This window comes from Pinus tabuliformis, chromosome 8, assembly GCF_031772625.1.
Source record: "Pinus tabuliformis cultivar Carrire ecotype Pingquan chromosome 8, CPIR1, whole genome shotgun sequence".
In the NCBI taxonomy this organism is placed as follows: Eukaryota; Viridiplantae; Streptophyta; class Pinopsida; order Pinales; family Pinaceae; genus Pinus; species Pinus tabuliformis.
The window spans coordinates 1024206068-1024223107 of NC_142294.1; the positions used below are offsets into that span (position 1 = coordinate 1024206068).

The 17040-nt window shown below is 34.9% G+C and overlaps 1 pseudogene; it reads right to left on the reverse strand.

Annotated features, from left to right (window-relative positions):
* Positions 1-3006: 3006 nt before the first annotated feature.
* LOC149238866 (uncharacterized) lies at positions 3007-14941 on the reverse strand (annotated as a pseudogene).
* Positions 14942-17040: the final 2099 nt, after the last annotated feature.

The window sequence follows — 17040 nt, forward strand, 5'->3', positions numbered from 1 at the left end:
TCACAACAAATTGATAAACAAGATCCTATCTGGAATATCTCTTCATCAATCATTCAACAAGAACATGTCGAATTTGGAATTATAGCTGAGATAGTTTGGAAAACGGCCATTCTAAGGACCGAATTTTGGAAACGGCTCACTACAAAACTAATTTGGTCTGTTCTGGACAAAACCCATGTTTCGAATTTTCCAGATTATTTTCCATTTGCCCAAAACGTCCAATACAAAATTGTCACTTCTTATTCCAGCGAATTTCTGAGTTGGAATATTTAATGATAAGATGGAGATCAAATCATCAATCTGGAAAATATTTTGGAGGCTAAAATGGTGAAAAAAGTTATTAATAAACCATCATTGGTAAAAACATGCATAATCATCAATTTATTAAAAATAAAGGAGAAGAAATAATATTTATCCATAAGAGCATAAATCATTATAAGATGGAATTATATGATAAACCATGATAAAGAAGAGTAGAAATGGATGAAATAGGTGTTAAAAAGTAATAATAATAATAATGACATATTAGCAGTCCAACATACCCCCAAACTGAATATATTGCATGTCCTCATTCAACCCAAAGCTGAATATATTGCATGTCCTCATGGAACCCAAAGACTCTGTGTTAACCAAGAAATAAAAAAAAATGTTCATTCCAACTCATGAAATGGATGGAACAAATGAATTCTTCCTCAAATAATGAATATTCAATTTTAGCAATCTTGATGAAGGCGTAACAATTTTTGCATTGACATTCAACTTATGTGTATATGAAGTTGTAGCAAAATATGATATAAGTAACATCAAACTTCATTAACCATTTTCTCAAAAACTGCAAACCAGATTTTGTTGAAATGTTGCAAGTAAAATTATACTAGCATTTGCACCATATGTTGCAAAGGAAACGTCGTAAGGCATAGGAAATAGTAGCATAGAAGAAAAAAGATGTGATATGTTAAACAAATTTAAATAAATATTTAAATTATAAATATGAATTAAGAATAAAAATAAGGATTGTCCCTCTAAATATGAATTAAGAATAACAATAAGGATTGTTCCCACATGAGCACAGGAAATAGTAGCATAGAAGAAAAAATATGTGATATGTTATGCAAATTTAATTAAATATTTAAATTATAAATATGGATTAAGAATAACAATAAAGATTGTTTCCACATGTCTAAGACGAAAACTAATCAAATTCGCATGCATCATACAAATAAATTCAAATCCTTTCAAAATTTTAAATGAAATCCACATGCATCATACATACCTTTAACAATAAGGATTGTTCCCACATGTCTAAGATGGAGACTAATAAAATTCACATGCATCATACAAAATAAATTCAAATCCTTTCAAAATTTTAAATGAAATCCACATGCATCATACATATCTTTAACAATAAGGATTGTTCCCACATGTCTAAGACGGAGACTACTCAAATTCACATGCATCATACAAATAAGTTCAAATCCTTGCAAAATTTTAAATGAAATCCATATGAATCATAAAAATTACTATTGTATTAATCATATCTACTTACTACCAAAGCCAAATGTAATTACATGTACATCAAAAGAATAATAATCTAAATGGATGCAGATAAGTTAAAGAGCTATTTGAAAAATTCACGATTTTATGAGAATTTAAGTAAAGTTAAAAGTTGTAAAATCATGTGAAATGTCCCGAAGTGCAGTGAAGGGTCATCAGTATCCTTGGGTCAGCAGGTCTTCCATCTTATTAGCAGCCTATAGGGTCTAAAGTTTGTTGTTTTCCATAGTGGTAGAGGGCTGTAAAGTGAGTCTCAAGGTTTGAACTAAGTCTCTTATTTCGTTGACAACTGGTAGTGCATGAAATAATGTTTCTATTTCAACTTTCAAGATTTTGAAATCAGACATATTTTTCAGCATACCATAATCATGCACACTGCGCCATCGATGCTTACATGGTCATTCGTATCTTTGTGATCCTCAATTTCGGTCTAGGTTTGTGATCCCAACTTTGGTCATAGGGAAAAATTTGAATTCAAGTTAGAAAACCCAATTTAAACCCATGGGTTGTACATCAGTTGGTTTATTTGGAGTTTAGTCCCATCTGGTCTCAGGTTCAAATCTTATGGAGAAGGGTTTGAGGTAGCTAGTTGTAGTGATAAAAATTGTCCCTTAAGGGGTTCAGGCCTACTGGAGTCTCACATAATAATGGTGGCGGCTTCATACAATAGCTCAAATCCTTCTTTCTAACATTGAGCTGGGGCCAACCAAAAAAATGTAAAACCCAATCTAGGTTTACAGTAACACCAAACAGGTATATTTAGAGGATTTGAAATTTCTAGTTTCGAGTTTAATTGTCTGAAAAGCTAGTTATGGACGGAATTAAAGCATTAAACGAATGTGAAATCAAGGTACACACCCCATCCTTTATTTTCAAAAGCTAAATTTCATTCGAAATCCATAATTGAAGTGAAAGAAACAACAACAGAACTTTTGATACTTACGCTTGAGCTCTGTTAATGCAATTTTACCATAATCCCGAACCATCCAGGCTAACAAATTTGTCGGGAGGAAGATGAACCCATAGACATTTTGTGCCATATGAGGGCAAAGATTCAATTCTGGGCAATCACAAACCCACAACTTCTTCAAGCTGCTCAGGTGACCAAGAGAACAGGGCAGCATTTCCAACAAAGCATTTCCCAAAGAAAATTCTTCCAAACTGTTTAGGTTTCCAATATCCACAGGCAATTCTTTTAAATATGTCTCTGACAGGATTAATATTTCCAGGGACAGTTGATGTGCAACTTGGCGAGGAAACACTTCCACACTCTTGCAGTCTGAAAGGTTTAGATATTCAAGCCTCTCGATATTTGCAAATGTTTCCTCCAACAAGGTCAAATCGGAGCAATATTCCAAATTCAGATATTTAAGTCAAATTAAATTCCTGAAGGAATTTGGAAGCCCATGCAAACTCCGACAACAAGAGAGATTAAGGTGCGACCCAAAAGAATCAAGCAGCGACTTCATATCTGGGCATCTTAGGTGCAAGTATTGCAGTGAGGACAAATGACAGAATTCCTCTGGTAAAGTTTTGAGATGAATCAAATCTGACATACAAGTCACCACAATCTTTTCGATGTGCTTCATCCGTCCAATGGACTTTGGGAACATTGAAAGAGGAGCATAAACATGTAGCTCCTACAACTTCAGAGGTACCTGCCACACAATATTCATCTTTCAACAGTAAGAAAAATACAGAGATGTTAGCCTTTATCTACAAAACCCTTCAAATGCATTCGAGAGCCTGTGCTAGTATAGCAATTACAGTAAAAATCTACCATAAATTAGGGCGGCAAAGTAAAAAAAGAGAATAAATACAAAATTGTCTTTAGCCCTAACCTGAGATTTTTCTTTCCACAATTTTTCCAATTTGGTTCATACCACTTCTAAAACACTTATTCTTCATCGGAATCCAAGGAGGCAGGCAAGAGAAGGGACAATTGTTCCAGTGTAGCCATGTCAAGTTTGGTGACTCTACCTCCTCAGTATGATTCCTAAATGACGATCTTCAGTTGCAACAAGTTGCAACTTCCTGACATGATATGGTTTAGGGTCGATCAACTTTCTCAGACAGTTTCCCAAAACCTCATCACACCAATTTTTGAACCATGTGACTTCTTCGTCTGATTCTGGTTCCCAAACGTGATAGAAATAACTGAGGACATGAACCATCCTAATTCCCCGCCCCTTGGTTATTACCTGCAGATTCTTTACAAACAAACTGTCAAACAGCAAATAAAGAAAACAGAGCGACGAGTTTTTATCTTTTAAGCAGCAAAAAACTAAAACAGAGTAACAGGTTAATGTTAGAATGATTCAAGTACTTGCAGGTGATTGCTGCCACAAATCATCAATGTAGTCGGTCATGAGAAGAGCTCCTCCATGCACACAGAAGGAAAATGACGCGAGAATGCAGTTAAGGGAAAGGTGGTTACAGCCATAACTAACCCAAGCTGATGAGAAACCCGGAATAATGATGCATGTGGGAAACAGCTGTCAAGCGGAAAAAGGAAAATTTGTGCCCGATGTCAAACAGCAGAAGATCCAGATGTCAATCAGAGAATGAAAGTGTACACAACTATGTTCATTCAATGAATTCGTGATATTAATGCATAGTTTGAATTATCACATATTTCATGCACATTATATATATTCATATACCAATAAGAATGTATACTGAAACATGAGATACAAAATAGCAAGTGGTATAGAGGCTTGAAACCTTACAACAATTGTCATCCAGTCTCCTCTCCCTGTTGTCTGTGGCCTTGTATTACATATATCCGTTGCTGGTTCACTTGTAAACATAGGGGGCAATATGAATGGAAAACAGAAGCAGCAAACTGGTCCACTTATCTACTTCATGTGATATAAGCTTCATACCTAGAGTAATTAGCCTATGGAAACTGAACTACCTAGTAATATAAAATCTTCCTCATACCTAGAGGTTAGAGTGGTTAACCTATGGGGGTATCTGTGGTCCAATGGGTGATATAAGTATTTTAGAATATACTAGATAAAATAGTTCAATTATAGTGGCTCTGAAAGTTTTGAGGTTGATAAAAATATAAATAGAAAAAGACTATTATATAATGTGGTTACCTCCTGACAGCAGACCAGCAAAGGAATACAACATAAAGCCCCATAAGTCCTGATGTCATAAGGCCTGCATTAACCTGCATTTTTCAAAGAAAAACAATTCTCCTATATTAGCAATTTATCATTTAAGAATTACACTGACGAGCAGATACAACTCTTCAACTAAACGAACTTGTGATAAGGAATCACCAACTTACTAATAACTGCATGTGAATTATGTCATTGGAACTTACTTTTGAATGTAGGGAGATGCTAGTCATTACTTGAAGAAGAAGTAGCGTCCATGTGATGAAACATATGTTCAGGACGCATGATGCTTTTGGAGCATACCAAATGTACATCAGTATGATTCCAGCCAGGGAAGCAGCATAGGCCATCGTTGACATTGTAATCACTAGGATCCGACTGTGTGAAATGAAATTTTCTTTGTTCATCAGTGTTATGCCATATACGAAAACTGGGCGATAAAATAAATGTCATGATAAGGAGAAAATGGATCTCAATTAAAGAACAAAAAACTCTTAGATTTATAGCTTTTAAACAGGGGAGGTGGAAATTTGAATATGTTTTTGGATGCATTATAATCGATGTTTCCATGAGTTATAAAATTTAGATTTAGTACATTGGCATGTCAATTCAATATATAGAGTTGTGTTGAGCTGTGGAACAAATAAGGCAAGTTCTGTATTTTTAAGTTGGGATTTCAAGTAACAAAGTAAACGCCCATCTTCTGCATTACTCAAATTTTCTTCACTTTCTTCACTTACTAAGGATGCTTCTCGTATTCGTCGATATGGTCATGAGGCAAATATGTGTGTATATCTGTAGATAGACAGGGCTTTATTTTTCTAATCCTACTTAAATGTTCTTGATTTTGTTATCTCCTCATTTTTTACAAGATCCAAGAAAGCAAACTCTAAACCAAATCTACATATTGGAACTAAATGATAAATGGCCATATGAATCTCAATTTAGGTATTAATAGCCATATGCCTTATCTGCATCTCGACTATTTTTATGTTTTTGAATTTCCTTATAGGTTATTTTACCCATTAACATAATTAATACCAGTTCGTCATCCAGTAATTTTCCTTTTCTTTTCACTCTGTAAAAGGAATTTTTTGTCCAATCTAGGGATGGCTTCAGCTGGATGAAAATGAGGGTAAAATAATATCCCAAACAAATTTTGGATTCAAACTTCAATTTTTTAACATATCCATATTCCTTGAAGTTAAAAGAAAAAAAACGGTGAACATGAGGGGAAAGAGTTGTACCATCGTTCAACATTTTTCTCCAATACCCAATATAATCATTCCCCCAAGTGATGAAATTGATTACACTGAAAAGTTGTATGATGAGAAATATCCTACCAAAAAAAGAGACAAATTTTGGCTCTGGTTAGTATTCCTTAACAAGCAATTAATTTTATCCTATAAGATAGAAACCATAATATCCATTTAGTGATTGATAAAACTATATCACCCAAATGTAACCAATGTAATCCTGAATTTACCATGGACAAATAGCATAGCATATACATATTCTCTTTTGGAAGACAAAGGTTATCTAGTCGTAGTATTTAGGTTAAAATTGCAAAAGACATTTTGATGACGTAGGTGATTGTTGTACGGGGGATCTGTTAGATATCACTGAACTAGTGAAACATTGCATGAAAATATCACCAACCCCCACCCTTGGATTTGCCATCAACTATTTTCTACAAATCAGCAAATGTAAAATTGATTCTCCAAAAGTTAATGTATCCAAGAAGATTGTTTGTGTACTTAAAAGGCACATTGTATCCAAAAAACGTGAAAGAAGAGAAGCATACCCGGCACCAAATATAGCAACTTCACCTGCATCAATAGTTACAAAGACGTTAGTTTATGATACGGATTTTATGAAGTCCATGTTTGGACAATTTTGATGTCTAATTGCAATTTGCCACAAAGTCATGACGCCTGTCTAATTTAAGCAGAAACAGAGTAAAAATTGGTAATTTGAACCAGATTTGGTATTGAAATAGATTGTTGGGAATCATTTTAAGTAAACTCACCATAGAATTGAATAAAAGCAGATGGAATAAAAAAGGGGATCACCATCAGAGCAATCCACATAAGGCTCTTCAAGGGCCACCATCCTGAATGCCACGAGTCACGACATTCATGCAACTTCGTAGTTCCAACTGTTGTAAGAAACATAGCGAAATAAAATATCTGAGGTGATGTTAAGGTAAACAGTTCAGACTCCCGAGGCCTATCGCTATGGTCCAATACTGTTGGGGAAAATAACGTGCTCGACATCGCACGAAGTGCCCGAGACGAATGTGCCACTTATAGTCAAATGGCATTGATACACGGATATGATTTTATGTAAGTTATGTTTCCATGGTCATGCATTTGAAAATTGCCAAGGCCACTTGCATTTTAAAGCCCCCAGAAATAATCTGGTTTGTAACCAATGGGTGGTTAGTTCTGCATGAAAATTCAGACCTTGATACTGATCTGGATTTACCTTCTGTGAAAGACATGATGCCACTTCAAACTTAAAAATCTCATGACAAGAAATTAGAATCCGGTATCCAACGTGTTTAAAAGCCAAACAACTTGTAAGGCATATAAATTTTGAAATTGGATACAAAGCAGCCCAGGCAGAAGATCCAGATGTCAGTCAGAGAATGAAAGTGTACACAACTATGTTCATTCAATGAATTCGTGATATTAATGCATAGTTCGAATTATCACATATTCCATGCACATTATATATATTCATATACCAATAAGAATGTATACTGAAACATGAGATACAAAATAGCAAGTGGTATAGAGGCTTGAAACCTTATAATAATTGTCATCCAGTCTCCTCTCCCTTTTGTCTGTGGCCTTGTATTACATATCTCCGTTGCTGGTTCACTTGTAAACATAGGGGGCAATATGAATGGAAAACAGAAGCAGCAAACTGTCCACTTATCTACTTCATGTGATATAATCTTCATGCCTAGAGTAATTAGCCTATGGAAACTGAACTACCTAGTAATATAAAATGTTCCTCATACCTAGAGGCTAGAGTGGTTAACATATGGGGGTATCTGTGGTCCAATGGGTGATATAAGTATTTTAGAATATACCAGATAAAATAGTTCAATTATAGTGGCCCTGAAAGTTTTGAGGTTGATAAAAATATAAATAGAAAAAGACTATTACATAATGTGGTTACCTCCTGACAGCAGACTAGCAAAGGAATACAACATAAAGCCCCATAAGTCCTGATGTCATAAGGCCTGCATTAACCTGCATTTTTCAAAGCAAAAAAATTCTCCTATATTAGCAATTTATCGTTTAAGAACTACACTGACGAGCAAATAAAACTCTTCAACTAAACGAACTTGTGATAAGGAATCACCAACTTACTAATAACTACATGTGAATTATGTCATTGGAACTTACTTTTGAATGTAGGGAGATGCTAGTCATTACTTGAAGAAGAAGTAGTGTCCATGTGATGAAAAATATGTTTAGGACGCATGATGCTTTTGGAGCATACCAAATGTACATCAGTATGATTCCGGCCAGGGAAGCAGCATAGGCCATCGTTGACATTGTAATCACTAGGATCTGACTGTGTGAAATTAAATTTTCTTTGTTCATCAGTGTTATGCCATATACGAAAACTGGGCGATAAAATAAATGTCATGATAAGGAGAAAATGGATCTCAATTAAAGAACAAAAAACTCTTAGATTTATAGCTTTTAAACAGGGGAGGTGGAAATTTGAATATGTTTTTGGATGCATTATAATCGATGTTTCCATGAGTTATAAAATTCAGATTTAGTACATTGGCATGTCAATTCAATATATAGAGTTGTGTTGAGCTGTGGAATAGATAAGGCAAGTTCTGTATTTTTAAGTTGGGATTTCAAGTAACAAAGTAAACGCCCATCTTCTGCATTACTCAAATTTTCTTCACTTTCTTCACTTACTAAGGATGCTTCTCGTATTCGTCGATATGGTCATGAGGCAAATATGTGTGTATATCTGTAGATAGACAGGGCTTTATTTTTCTAATCCTACTTAAATTTTCTTGATTCTGTTATCTCTTAATTTTTGACAAGATCCAAGAAAGCAAACTCTAAACCAAATCTACATATTGGAACTAAATGATAAATGGCCATATGAATCTCAATTTAGGTATTAATAGCCATATGCCTTATCTGCATCTCAACTAGTTCTATGTTTTTGAATTTCCTTATAGGTTATTTTACCTATTAACATAATTAATACCAGTTCGTCATCCAGTAATTTTCCTTTTCTTTTCACTCTGTAAAAGGAATTTTTTGTCCAATCTAGGGATGGCTTCAGATGGATGAAACTGAGGGTAAAAAAAATCTCCCAAACAAATTTTGGATTCAAACTTCATTTTTTTAACATATCCATCTTCCTTGAAGTTAAAAGAAAAAAAAGGTGAACATGAGGGGAAAGAGTTGTACCATCATTCAACATTTTTCTCCAATACCCAATATAATCATTCCCCTAGGTGATGAAATTGATCACACTCAAAAGTTGTATGATAAGAAATATCCTACCGAAGAAAGAGACAAATTTTGGCCCTGGTTAGTATTCCTTAACAAGCAATTAATTTTAGCCTATAAGATAGAAACCATAATATCCATTTAGTGATTGATCAAACTATATATCCCAAATGTAACCAATGTAATCCTAAATTTACCATGGACAAATAGCATAGCATATACATATTCTCTTTAGGAAGATAAAGGTTATCTAGTCATAGTATTTAGGTTAAAATTGCAAAAGACATTTTGATGACGTAGGTGATTGTTGTACGGGGGATCTGTTAGATATCACTGAACTAGTGAAACATTGCGTGAAAATAACACCAACCCCCACCCCTAGATTTGTGATCAACTATTTTCTACAAATCAGCAAATGTAAAATTGATTCTCCAGAAGTTAATTTATCCAAGCAGATTGTTTGTGTACTTAAAAGGCACATTGTATCCAAAAAACGTGAAATGTAAAGTTGATTCTCCAGAAGTTAATTTATCCAAGCAGATTGTTTGTGTACTTAAAAGGCACATTGTATCCAAAAAAACGTGAAAGAAGAGAAGCATACCCGACACCAAATCTAGCAACTTCACCTACATCAATAGTTACAAAGACGTTAGTTTATGATACGCATTTTATGAAGTCCATGTTTGGACAATTTTGATGTCTAATTGCAGTTTACCACAAAGTCATGAAACCTGTCTAATTTAAGCAGAAACAGAGTAAAAATTGGTAATTTGAACCAGATTTGGTATTGAAATAGATTGCCGAGAATCATTTTAAGTAAACTCACCATAGAATTGAATAAAAGCAGATGGAATAAAAAAGGGGATCACCATCAGAGCAATCCACATAAGGCTCTTCAAGGGCCACCATCCTGAATGCCACGAGTCACGACATTCATGCAACTTCATAGTTCCAACTGTTGTAAGAAACATAGCAAAATAAAATATCTGAGGTGATGTTAAGGTAAACAGTTCAGACTCTAGAGGCCTATCGCTATGGTCCAATACAGTTGGGGAAAATAACGTGCTTGACATCACACGAAGTGCCCGAGACGCATGTGCCACTTATAGTCAAATGGCATCGATGCGTGGGTATGATTTATGTAAGTTATGTTGCCATGGTCATGCATTTGAAAATTTCCACGGCCACTTGCATGTAAGCCCCCAGAAATAATCTGGTTTGTAACCAATGGGTGGTTAGTTCTGCACGAAAATTCAGACCTTGATATTGATCTGGATTTACCTTCTATGAAAGACATTATGCCACTTCAAACTTAAAAAGCTCATGACAAGAAATTAGAATCCGATATCCAACGTGTTTAAAAGCCAAACAACTTGTAAGGCATATAAATTTTGAAATTGGATACAAATCAGCCCAGGCAGAAGATCCAGATGTCAGTCAGAGAATGAAAGTGTACACAACTATGTTCATTCAATGAATTCGTGATATTAATGCATACTTCAAATTATCACATATTTCATGCACATTATATATATTCATATACCAATAAGAATGTATACTGAAACATGAGATACAAAATAGCAAGTGGTATAGAGGCTTGAAACCTTACAATAATTGTCATCCAGTCTCCTCTCCCTGTTGTCTGTGGCCTTGTATTACATATCTTCGTTGCTGGTTCACTTGTAAAAATAGGGGGGCAATATGAATGGAAAACAAAAGCAGAAAACTTGTCCACTTATCTACTTCATGTGATATAAGCTTCATACCTAGAGTAATTAGCCTATGGAAAGTAATTAGCCTATGGAAACTGAACTACCTAGTAATATAAAATCTTCCTCATACCTAGAGGCTAGAGTGGTTAACATATGGGGGTATCTGTGGTCCCATGGGTGATATAATTATTTTAGAATATACCAGATAAAATAGTTCAATTATAGTGGCTCTAAAAAATTTGACGTTGATAAAAATATAAATAGAAAAAGACTATTATATAATGTGGTTACCTCCTGACAGCAGACCAGCAAAGGAATACAACATAAATCCCCATAAGTCCTGATGTCATAAGGCCTGCATTAACCTGCATTTTTCAAAGCAAAACAATTTTCCTATATTAGCATTTATCGTTTAAGAATTACACTGAGGAGCAGATACAACTCTTCAACTAAACGAACTTGTGATAAGGAATCACCAACTTACTAATAACTACATGTGAATTATGTCATTGGAACTTACTTTTGAATGTAGGGAGATGCTAGTCATTACTTGAAGAAGAAGTAGTGTCCATGTGATGAAAAATATGTTCAAGACACATGATGCTTTTGGAGCATACCAAATGTACATCAGTATGATTCCGGCCAGGGAAGCAACATAGGCCATCGTTGACATTGTAATCACTAGGATCCGACTGTTTGAAATTAATTTTTTTTTGTTCATCAGTGTTATGCCATATACGAAAACTGGGCGATAAAATAAATGTCATGATAAGGAGAAAATGGATCTCAATTAAAGAACAAAAAACTCTTATATTTATAGCTTTTAAACAGGGGAGGTGGAAATTTGAATATGTTTTTGTATGCATTATAATCGATGTTTCCATGAGTTATAAAATTCAGATTTAGTACATTGGCATGTCAATTCAATATATAGAGTTGTGTTGAGCTGTGGAACAGATAAGGCAAGTTCTGTATTTTTAAGTTGGGATTTCAAGTAACAAAGTAAACGCCCATCTTCTGCATTACTCAAATTTTCTTCACTTTCTTCACTTACTAAGGATGCTTCTCGTATTCGTCGATATGGTCATGAGGCAAATATGTGTGTATATTTGTAGATAGACAGTGCTTTATTTTTCTAATCCTACTTAAATGTTCTTGATTCTGTTATCTCCTGATTTTTGACAAGATCCAAGAAAGCAAACTCTAAACCAAATCTACATATTGGAACTAAATGATAAATGGCCATATGAATCTCAATTTAGGTATTAATAGCCATATGCCTTATCTGCATCTCGACTATTTCTATGTTTTTGAATTTCTTTATAGGTTATTTTACCCATTAACATAATTAATACCAGTTCGTCATCCAGTAATTTTCCTTTTCTTTTCACTCTGTAAAAGGAATTTTTTGTCCAATCTAGGGATGGCTTCAGCTGGATGAAACTGATGGTAAAAAAATCTCCCAAACAAATTTTGGATTCAAACTTAAATTTTTTAACATATCCATCTTCCTTGAAGTTAAAAGAAAAAAAATTGGTGAACATGAAGGGAAAGAGTTGTACCATCATTCAACATTTTTCTCCAATACCCAATATAATCATTCCCCCAGGTGATGAAATTGATCACACTGAAAAGTTGTATGATGAGAAATATCCTACCAAAAAAAGAGACAAATTTTGGCCCTGGTTAGTATTCCTTAACAAGCAATTAATTTTAGCCTATAAGATAGAAACCATAATATCCATTTAGTGATTGATCAAACTATATCACCCAAATGTAACCAATGTAATCCTGAATTTACCATGGACAAATAGCATAGCATATACATATTCTCTTTTGGAAGACAAAGGTTATCTAGTCGTAGTATTTAGGTTAAAATTGCAAAAGACATTTTGATGACGTAGGTGATTGCTGTACGGGGGATCTGTTAGATATCACTGAACTAGTGAAACATTGCGTGAAAATATCACCAACCCCCACCCCTGGATTTGTCATCAACTGCTTTCTACAAATCATCAAATGTAAAATTGATTCTCCAGAAGTTAATTTATCCAAGCAGATTGTTTGTGTACTTAAAAGGCACATTGTATCCAAAAAATGTGAAAGAAGAGAAGCATACCCCGCACCAAATCTAGCAGCTTCACCTACATCAATAGTTACAAAGACGTTAGTTTATGATACGCATTTTATGAAGTCCATGTTTGGACAGTTTTGATGTCTAATTGCAGTTTGCCACAAAGTCATGAATCTTGTCTAATTTAAGCATAAACAGAGTAAAAATTGGTAATTTGAACCAGATTTGGTATTGAAATAAATTTCTGAGAATCATTTTAAGTAAAATCACCATAGAATTGAATAAAAGTAGATGGAATAAAAAAGGGGATCACCATTAGAGCAATCCACATAAGGCTCTTCAAGGGCCACCATCCTGAATGCCATGAGTCACGACATTCATGCAACTTCGTAGTTCCAACTGTTGTAAGAAACATAGCGAAATAAAATATATGAGGTGATGTTAAGGTAAACAGTTCAGACTCCAGAGGCCTATCGCTATGGTCCAATACTGTTGGGTAAAATAACGTGCTTGACATCGCACGAAGTGCCCGAGACGCATGTGCCACTTATAGTCAAATGGCATCGATACGCGGATATGATTTTATGTAAGTTATGTTGCCATGGTCATGCATTTGAAAATTGCCAAGGCCACTTGTATGTTAAAGCCCCCAGAAATAATCTGGTTTGTAACCAATGGGTGGTTAGTTCTGCATGAAAATTCAGACCTTGATACTGATCCAGATTTACCTTCTGTGAGAGACATGATGCCACTTCAAACTTAAAAAGCTCATGGCAAGAAATTAGAATCCGGTATCCAACGTGTTTAAAAGCCAAACAACTTGTAAGGCATATAAATTTTGAAATTGGATACAAGGCAGCCTAGGCTTACTCGAAGCACACCTTCTGTACCTAACCAGTCATGACCTCCTTGATAGCCTTTCAAATCTGTAAAAACGAAGATCTCAAATTCATATATATATATATAACAAAGAAAACGGCATACAATGTAAATTAGGTTCATTTTCCAAAGCCAAGTGTAATTACATGTACATCAAAAGAATAATAATCTAAATGGATGCAGATAAGTTAAAGAGCTATTTGAAAAAATCACGATTTTATGAGAATTTAAGTAAAGTTAAAAGTTGTAAAATCATGTGAAATGTCCCGAAGTGCAGTGAAGGGTCATCAGTATATAATAATGGTGGCAGCTTCATACAATAGCTCAAATCCTTCTTTCTAACATTGAGCTGGGGCCAACCAAAAAAATGTAAAACCCAATTTAGGTTTACAGTAACACCAAACAGGTATATTTAGAGGATTTGAAATTTCTAGTTCCGAGTTTAACGGTCCGAAAAGCTAGTAATGGACAAAATTAAAGCATTAAACTGATGTGCAATCAAGGTACACACCCAATCCTTTATTTGGGAAAGCTAAATTTCATTCTAAATTCATAATTGAAGTGAAAGAAACAACAGTAGAACTTTTGATACTTACGCTCGAGCTCTGCTAATGCATTGTTACCATAATCCCGAACCATCCAGGCTAACAAATTTGTCGGGAGGAAGATGAACCCGTAGACATTTCGTGCCATATGAGGGTTTGGACCATCGCATAGCTGGCTAACAGAACCCAAATGGAGTGGGTAACGATATAGAGGACGAATGGAGGCAATGCTGCTTTGTGAATGGTGCAATAGGCCAAGGGATTGAGAGGTATTTATACAGGAATTTAGACAAAGGGATTCACGAGGTACCGCTTTTGGTTTCATTACCGCCCAGAGGAGTTCATGGCATGTGTAAGTGACGTGGAAATAAGGAATGGTAGCCACGGGCTCTGCAGGATACAGAGCAGAAGGAGCCTCCATGTAACTGTATCGATCTTTACCGGAGTTAGTAACCACATGGAGGTATCCATCTTCGTTGTATAGTTGCTGGTTAATCTTAGGGTAGAAGATGCTTCTATCATCTAACATAGATAATCGATGGTCCATAATCACCCACGGTAGCAGCTGGGGGTGTTGATTCCAAAGGGAATGCCTTACGGCGTAAATATAAGAATGCCTCTATGATCCAAAAATCAAATCATTTTGATGCACGGATCATGAGATATAAACAAAATGGCTGTAGGTGATAGTGCATGATTTCTGAAATTTTATGAACTAATTTAACTTGAAATTATCTGGGTTTGTGTATTTTAATGATACGTCTATGTTTTCCAGAAATCACAAGAATTGAGTTCATAGTGTTTATAAATATATGGAAATCAATTTCTGCACTGTATAAAAATGAAATTGTATGCCTTAAATGAGAAAGAAAGTAGAAAGCATCCATCATGCGTAGCAATTCCTCCCCCAAACTGAAGAATTAGCATGCCCTCATGCAATGTTAGAAAACAAATTGAGGTGGGCGCTACCATCTGTTGAAATCTATGCTTGGTGTAAAACAACATGGAATAAGAGAGGTGTTGAGAATGAATAAGAATATCAATGGATGATAAAGAATATGAATGACATGGTCATAAGAAAGAAATGAATGAAAGCAACACTCCCCCAAACTAAAAGATGATATATCTCTGAAAAATGGGAAGTGGTAAAGATGTGGAATGAATGATGATAAAATAATGCTCAAGGGATTTTCATGAAATTCTCCTAAATTCGTAATAAATCAAAAAATTATTTTATTTTACCTCAAGTTTTACCTCCGAAAAAAATGTAGAATGACATGTATGGACTGGCATTTTTTGAAGCTGATGTAGGCAGAGTTGACGCTGAAAGTGATGCAAAAGTTGGAATCCAGGCAAACACATCATGTTTTAACAATTGTTCGCGTTTACGAGTTGCTCAAGCCTTTTCTGTTATTTGCAATAGTGTGGTCATGCTGCAAATAGAGTTTTCCCCCCATACTTGTTGTTTCCTATAAACAAATCACTATTTTGCATACAATGTTCTTGAATCCATAGTGTTAGTTTTGAATAGCAACAAATAAGATGCATGCAAAAATTTCAATCAAAAAAAATTTTGGATACATGCAGTACTAATATTTTTTCAAATCAACAAGTTATTGCAGAGTGTAGTAATTATATCACATGCTATCCCATAATGCATACATTCCCCCCTCCAATTGGAAAAGGGATTCCATGAACATAAAGCCTGTGAAAGGTGTTATGCTGACGGCAAGGCAAGGGAATGAACAATACAACAATAAATGAAGCAGAGTACACATATCAATGATAGGACGGCGAGAGTTATGGTTATAATGAGAGGAGAGTGTATAAATATAGTTATGGATAAGATATACGACGCTTTTGATTGATGATAAGTTATGCAAAAAAGAAAAAGGACATCAATATGCCAAAAATATGCTTTGCTGATGGTATTCTAACTGAAAATGATAAGATTAATCTGAAAACAATTTCTTATGCATAAAGGTTCAAAACAGGGAAAATATTAAGGAAATAACTTCTCCGATAAAAAGAGAAAATAAGAAAAGGGTATTATAGTAATAATTGACGATAAGATATAACTTCAATACCATAAGCAGAGCCTCTGCTACCAGCAAGCGTCCATAGCCTCAGCAAGGTTGCTTTTTAACCCATATGAGCTAGGATCCTCAATTTATAACTATATAGTTCCAGTGTTGTTCTACAGAAGAGATCAGTGTGCTGGCGTGGTAACCAGATAACCACACTGCCATTCATTTTGATGTAGCAAAAAGTGATCAATCCGGCTTGTGATGAGACCTCCTGTTCCAAGGATAATTTGGCTATCCAATGGATCATAACCCTGGTGTGGTGGCCATAATGGGAATGTCACTTTGTTACAGCCTTATGAACATGGTAGGCTGGCTCGTAATGAGATCCCCTACCCTCCATCTGCGAACAAAATTTTGTCGTTATTACACATTTTTATGATAAAAAGAGGGAGCCTCAATACTCTTTAAGAGCAGGGATGGTGGAAGAAGTTGAACATGTCCATAGAAAAAAATATACCCGTGATCTCATTTATTACAGACAAAGAAGATTATAACCAGGAAGGGTGGAACCAGCATGGTATTAAGATGATCAATCAATATCATGTACAATAGAAAATGA